Below are 7,081 nucleotides of genomic sequence, written 5' to 3' on the forward strand. Positions count from 1 at the left end.
AATAGGTGTACGGTCATTCTATATTCTACAAGGGGTTTTGTGACATCACCTCCTGGCCACCAAAGAAATCTAAGATAATCTCTATGTGATGGGGCGACCTTCACCTGGTGGAACATTCCTTCTACATCTGCCATAAAAGCTACTGGCTCTTGTCTAAATCTAATTAAGACACCAAGTAAGGTGTTCGTGAGATTGGGACCTTGGATGAGATTGTCATTCAAAGATGTACCCTGATATGATGCAGAACAATCAAACACTACACGGATAGTGCCTTTTCTTGGGTGGTGTACCCCGTGATGTGGAATGTACCATTTCTTTCCATTTTCAGTGTTCATTTGCTCTTGTGGCACAAGTTCAGCTTGGCCTTTTTGAATCACACCCTCCAAGAATGTACTGTATTCTTCATGAAACGCCTTGTTTCTTTTGAATTTCCTTTTCAAGGATTCTGCTCTTTGTTCCACAAGTTGTCGATTATTAGGCATCTTGACATCTTTCTGTTTGAATGGCAGCTCCAATTGATAGTGGCCATCTACAATTTCAGAAGAGTCTGACATGATTTTTAAAAACCGTTTGTCCTCCACTGACATTTCTTTCTTTTCATCATATTGTTTCTCAGGAAAGTCATGGTTGTACTGCTGAATCATAAGCTCATTAAGCTCCATCACTGAAATTCTATTTACAACAGCACATGTAATATTCTCCACTTGAGAAGCAGCATCATAGCTCAATCCATTGACAACCCAACCCAGGACTGTCTTAACAGCGTAGGGACCTCCACGTCGACTGTTTATGACCTGCCACGGCTCCATCAGTTGTGGCGCATTTACTCCAATGAGCAATCCAATTTCACAGTCAATTTTTGGCAGGTTGACCTCTTTCATATAGTCCCACTGTTCTATAGCTTCCTGTGTGGGGACGTGCTCTCTCCCGACAGGAAGTTCCTCTTGAGTGTACAGTTTGGGTAACTTGTAAAACTTCTTTCCATCAATACTACTGACTTCAAGATTGTTAACAACTGAAGTTTCAACTTGTTTCAATTGACCCATTGTTTTCAATAGAATTCTTATTTTCTTTTCTTTAGCATTTAACTGCTGTTTAAGCGCTTCGGTACAAAAACATGCAGTGCTTCCTTGGTCTAAAAAAGCATAAGTTTGGACAATTTGATTTGAATTAGCTAATTTCACTTGCACTGGGACAATGGGTAAAGTCTGGTGACCACCGGCCCCAGTTGCACTATTAACGTCAATGGAAACTACTCCTACATAAGTTTCCTGTCTCTCTTTGTCAGAATCATCCTTCTTTTGACCATCATTCCTCTTCCTGTATATGTGCAGAATGGTTGGATGTTTCAGTGTACACACTTCACACTTGAGCCTCCGTTGACAGTTTTTGCTGAGGTGTCCCTTTGTTAAACAACCAAAACAAATTCCTTGTGATTTTAAACAATCAATTTTTTCTTTATGAGATTTTTTGTTGATCTTACAGGCTTCAGCAGCATGTTCTCCTGCACAAAATACACAGAGCTTGGCTATAGTAGCTGTTTTATAATCAGGTTTATCATTTTTAGATGATTCCTGTTCATCACCGTCATCATGATTTGTTATAGTGACGAAACTACTTCCTTTTTGAGCATGGCCAGATTTAAAGCTGGTTGGTAAACTGTGTCGTTTAGCGTCTTTTCTGGGAACAACATCTTGAATGTCCCCGAACAAAGGATCAACTGCAATACGTGCTTGCCTTTCAATGAAATCAACTAACTGTTTGAATTTGGCTCTTTGCCTTTTCCGCTCATAGTAGTCAAAAGCCGTTGATCTCCATTTTTCCCTGAGTTTGAAGGGAAGTTTCAATATGACTTGTCTCATATTGGATGGGCTATTCAATTCATCCAAAAAATCAACATCTTGCATTGTATTACAACATCCCCTAAGAAAAATTGCAAAGGCATGTAAACCCTTTCTATCTTCACTTTTGATGGCGTTCCAATTATACATTTTCTCCAAGCAAGCAGCAGCAATTAAAAGTTGGTTTCCATAATTCTCTTCAAGTAATCTCTTTGCTTCTTGGTATCCCGTTTTAGAGTCCATGTACTGGTAACTTCTTACTAATTCTCGTGCTTGGCCTTCCGTATACTGTTCTAGAAAGAACAAGCGATCTCTGTAGTTGTCAGTTTTCTCTTCTATTGTGTGTTCAAACACTCTAATAAATGAAAGATACTGCAATGGATCTCCTTTAAAAACTGGGATTTCTCTTGATGGGAGTAACGCCATTCGTTGCTCCTGAATCAACATTTCAGTTATTTTATTCTGCTGATGCATTACGTCAATTACGTCATCATTTCCTGTTAGCATGCCTTGGCTAGGCCCACGAGAGCTTCTCCTTCTTTGGGTTATATGTTGTGGTTGGGCCAAACCACTTGTTGCCACAGCAGGTCTGGGCTGCAGTTGCGGACCTTGAGCACTAGGGCCACCACTGCTTGGACGTGTTTTGATTACAGTGGGGACCTTTGACTTGGTTTGCACTGAGGCTTCACCTAAATCCGCTTCATAATCCTCATACTGATTATAACCATCTTCATCCTGATTATAATCATCTGCTTCAAGCACAGCAGGTTCTTGTCGTTCTTCCTCCACATCTTCAAAAATGTGTATTCTTGCTGTTGCAGCTTCAATATCTGTGTTAAGAGCAAGGGTTTCCTGTTCAGCTTTAAGAGCTGCCTTTTTTGCATCTATTTCTACTTCTTGTCTTTCAAGTTCATGTTTCTTTTCTAATGCAGCTGCTCGTGCCATGAGCGCTGCTCTTTCAGCTTCAGCCTTCAAACGAGATGATGAGGCTGTAGAAGATCTGCCAGAACTTCTTTGGCTGGTTTTGCTACTTGCTGTCTTATATTGAGAAAAAGCAAGTGGCTGAGAGGAATCTTGATCTTCTGATGCAGCTTGAACAATCCACTTTTTAACCACATCTTGAAAGTCATTATAATATGCAATTTTAGGAAGATACCAATCCATATGGTCTTTATTTTGTTCTTCCTCTGTCATCATATCCTGCACAGCATAATGTAGTCCATTAAATTCTTTGATGAGCAACTTAAATACACCAAAACATTGTTGCACTTCAGAAATGTTTTCATAATCTACCATTAATGTATCTATATTATTCTTTTTACCTGTAAGTTGAGACAATTTCGATTTTCTTTTGTTTATCAAACTAGTTAATTTGGCTTCACAAGCTTTGTCTGTCATTTTAACGATTCTCTTTTCCTTTACAGGTTCCTCCTCGGGCTTACCGAGTTCTTCATCAGTTGATTCCTGAACCACAGCGGGCGTTTTTGGCTTTGTGCCTTTATCGTCCTCCTTTTCAGCCATTATTATACGCTGGCTGTTCTTTAATATTTCAGTTTGGTCTCCGCCAATTGGAACACATTGATTCAATACACGGAGGGAAATCTAAAAAATAGCAGGGCATTCACTTTCCATTAAAGAGTCCGCCACTACACGCATTACACGTTAGATGCTACAGTCCTTCCATACAGCAATTCTAGAAAAGCCACGTCTTCAAGCATCAGACATTGAACATTGCGATATCCACATCTTTACGGTAGTCCCGTTCCACTGGTTCCATTTATCACAATTCAACGTCGATCCAATGCATGTCCTCTTCACATTTGAATTACACAGTATGGCTTTTCATTTTTTATTTCCTCCGGTTCGTAACGTTCCATCCATCCACGTAACAAGCAGTCATCTCCACAGCGGTTCCAATATCTTTATTGAGCGTAGTTTTTCAACTTTTGTCGTGGCTTCTTTTCATCAACATCATTTAGCCACTAAATACGCCGTGTTTGAGTTTCCAACGCGCAGGCTACTCACTGTTTGAAGTTGGTCTTGTGTCGTCTTGGCCTCGTTCTTCTGTGTTGAATTGAATGCGAACTCAAATAAACTCAAAAGCATTCATAAATAAAACTGGCCTTTCAGTGAAATGAAATCAAAGAACAAAGTTCAAATAAAAGGTTCGTTTTCTAATAACCTACTGGTTTCGTTACATATATATTCTTTGTCGTTTATCGCGTTGCGGTTGAAAAACTGTCTCGACGGCGTCTTTCAGCCCTGCTTGCACACCTGATTCAGGTTCAATCAAACTGGCTGGGGGGCGTAGCCATTTCCTACTATACCGCCTTGCCAACCCTTCACCTATAGGTGGCGCACCGTCCTCATACTAAACTGGCTCTAACACTACTCTTGGTATCGAATGCTCTAAATTAACTAACATTGATGATAAATCTATTCGATTCGGATTCATTAATATCAGATCAATCACCAATAAAGCCCTCCTGGTCAATGACTTAATCATTGAACATAATATTGACGTTATGGGATTATGCGAAACCTGGCTAAAACCGGACGTTGTTCTTCCACTCATTGAAGCCTCCCCCCCTAACTTTGACAATTCGCATGTTGCCAGAATGTCAAGAAATGGTGGGGGCGTTGGCCTAATTTATAACTCAAATCTAGGTCTTCTGCAGGATCAAAAGTATAAGCTCCTATCTTGTGAGATACTTACTATGAGACACTCTAATATAGCTGGCCTCGGAGCCTTCTACCTAGTTATGCTCTACCGCCCACCTGGGCCCTATTCATCTTTTCTTGATGAATTTTCCAATTTTCTCTCTGACCTCGTAACCCGCACGGATAATATCCTTATCATTGGCGATTTCAATATTCATGTTAACCATAAAGCTGACCCACTCTGCAAAGCCTTTCTATCTTTAGTCGACACCCTTGGCTTTCCTCAGTTGGTTCATGAACAAACGCATTCTAACGGCAACACGCTTGATCTCGTCCTCGCTCGTGGGATTAACGTCTCAGATCTGTCAGTCATGATTTACCCTCCAGCACTGTCAGATCATTATCTCATTCAATTTAAAATAGACCTGCCCCTCCGGCAATCAAACCTAGCCGATACCTATACCGCCCGGCGTATCGATAGTTCTAGTCCCACTGAACTCGCTGATTTGTTATCGGGGCCGCTTTCCTCTCTCCCAGAGCGGATCGACTCCATTAATGAATTCACAAATCAATTTAATTCAATCCTACTCGCCTCGCTTGATTCTATCGCACCTCTACGTACTAAAATCCGTCGCCCTAAAAAACCCTCGCCTTGGTATACTGACGATACACGCGCACAAAAACTAATATGCAGAAAACTAGAACGTAAATGGCGATCATCCAAGCTTGAAGTCTATCGACTAGCTTGGAGTGATAGCCTATTAAAATACAAATGTATGCTCTCCGCTGCAAGAGCCTCCTACCTATCAGATCTTATTAACACTAATAAAAATAATCCTAAATTTTTATTTGACACGGTCGCAAATCTTACTCGCAAACCATCCCCCAATACAAACTCTCCATTTACAGCTAATGACTTCCTTGACTTCTTTAACCGTAAAATTATCTGTATTAGAGATGAAATTAGCAACTCTCTATTACTCACAAAGGGTGCTAACCCCTCTCCTAGCCCTGTCCTTAGAACCTTAGACGAGAGTACTATACTCTCGAATTTTGAGACTATCTCCCTAAATGCACTTTCAAAAATTGTACTTTCATCTAAATCCACAACCTGTTTATTCGACCCTCTCCCTGCAAAGTTGATTAAGGAACTCCTTCCAATACTAGGCCCCCCCTTACTTAACATTATCAATAGCTCCCTCTCCTCTGGCATTGTCCCTGCCTCCTTCAAATCTGCTGTAATCAAACCTCTACTTAAAAAGCCAAACCTTGATTCTGAGGTTCTTAACTCATTGAGTGCCATGGACGGACATGTTCGTCATTTCAAATAGTAACGTAGAGTGCCAAGGACGGACATGTTCGTCAATTGCGTTTTTTGACGGTGGGGCGTCGATCAAAGCCTTCTGCCTCTCCTGTACAAATATTATAGCTATTGGAGGTCTATAACCTATTTTACAGAACCCTTAGGTGGCGACAGTGCTCTCCAGGTTAACAGAAAGGCAGAGAAAAACAGAGAATAAGTCGTTGGGGAAACGGAAATCGCATCGCATCCGTATGCATCGATATGCATGAAGCGTTTTAACGTTAGATGTGCCTGCAACAGGCAGCAGCCAATCTGCTCCCACAATTGAGCTCCTCCACTGCTGCGACAGCCCATTCGCATGATCATCGTTATTATTCTCAACTGGAAGCATACAGTAGTAGCCGGTGACAAACACACGCGGAAAAAGCTGGATGTCGCCGCGCACCCTTCACAGTGCAGTCAGAGCAAACTCAGCAGAGAGCCACCTCCCATACAGGGAGGAGTGTGCAGTTGAGGCGAGGCGGGGCGGGGGGGGGGGGGGGGGGGGGGAGAGCAGCACACAGCCACACAACACCCAGACAGACCCAGGCAGCAGGACAGGGTTGGCAAACGCAAGCCAGAATATCCGATGCCCACCAGCAGCAAGAAGCTGCAACCAGCAGCGCACGCAGGGGCCAGCTAAAATAACCATATATATATGGTTGCAGCTAAAAATATTATTCTGCCAAACAAAATTCCCTGGCCTCACTGTTTTATTGAAGGAAATTATTTTTGAGGTGTGACTACATCAGAAAATTAGCTTCAGAGTCAGTGATGTGTTTGAAATGTTTAATTTCACAAAAGGGCCATTATCTCAGCTTCTAGAAAAAAAATGCTCTTTTTTGTTAAATCAAGCTATCTTCTCCGGCTGATAACTAAAGAACGGAAAATGATATCAATAAACCTGTTTTTGCTGATGATAGAAAAGAGTCTAATCGTTCTTTTTGCGTGTTCATTGTTTACATAGTAATATCACACAATATTCTGTGGGCCTCGAGAAATCACTGAAAAAAGCTCTGAAACTCTGGCACTGGGAGCGTCCGTTCTCCAAAAGTGGCTGGCACTCAATGAGTTAACAACTTCAGGCCAATCTCAAATCTCCCCTTCCTCTCTAAAGTTCTTGAAAAAGTAGTCTCGACACAATTAACTGACTACCTCTCGCATAATAAACTTCTCAATCCCTTTCAATCTGGTTTTAGATCACTCCATAGTACTGAAACTGCTCTTACAAAAGTAA

The sequence above is a fragment of the Poromitra crassiceps genome (genome assembly GCF_964638095.1).
Source record: "Poromitra crassiceps genome assembly, chromosome: 11".
In the NCBI taxonomy this organism is placed as follows: Eukaryota; Metazoa; Chordata; class Actinopteri; order Beryciformes; family Melamphaidae; genus Poromitra; species Poromitra crassiceps.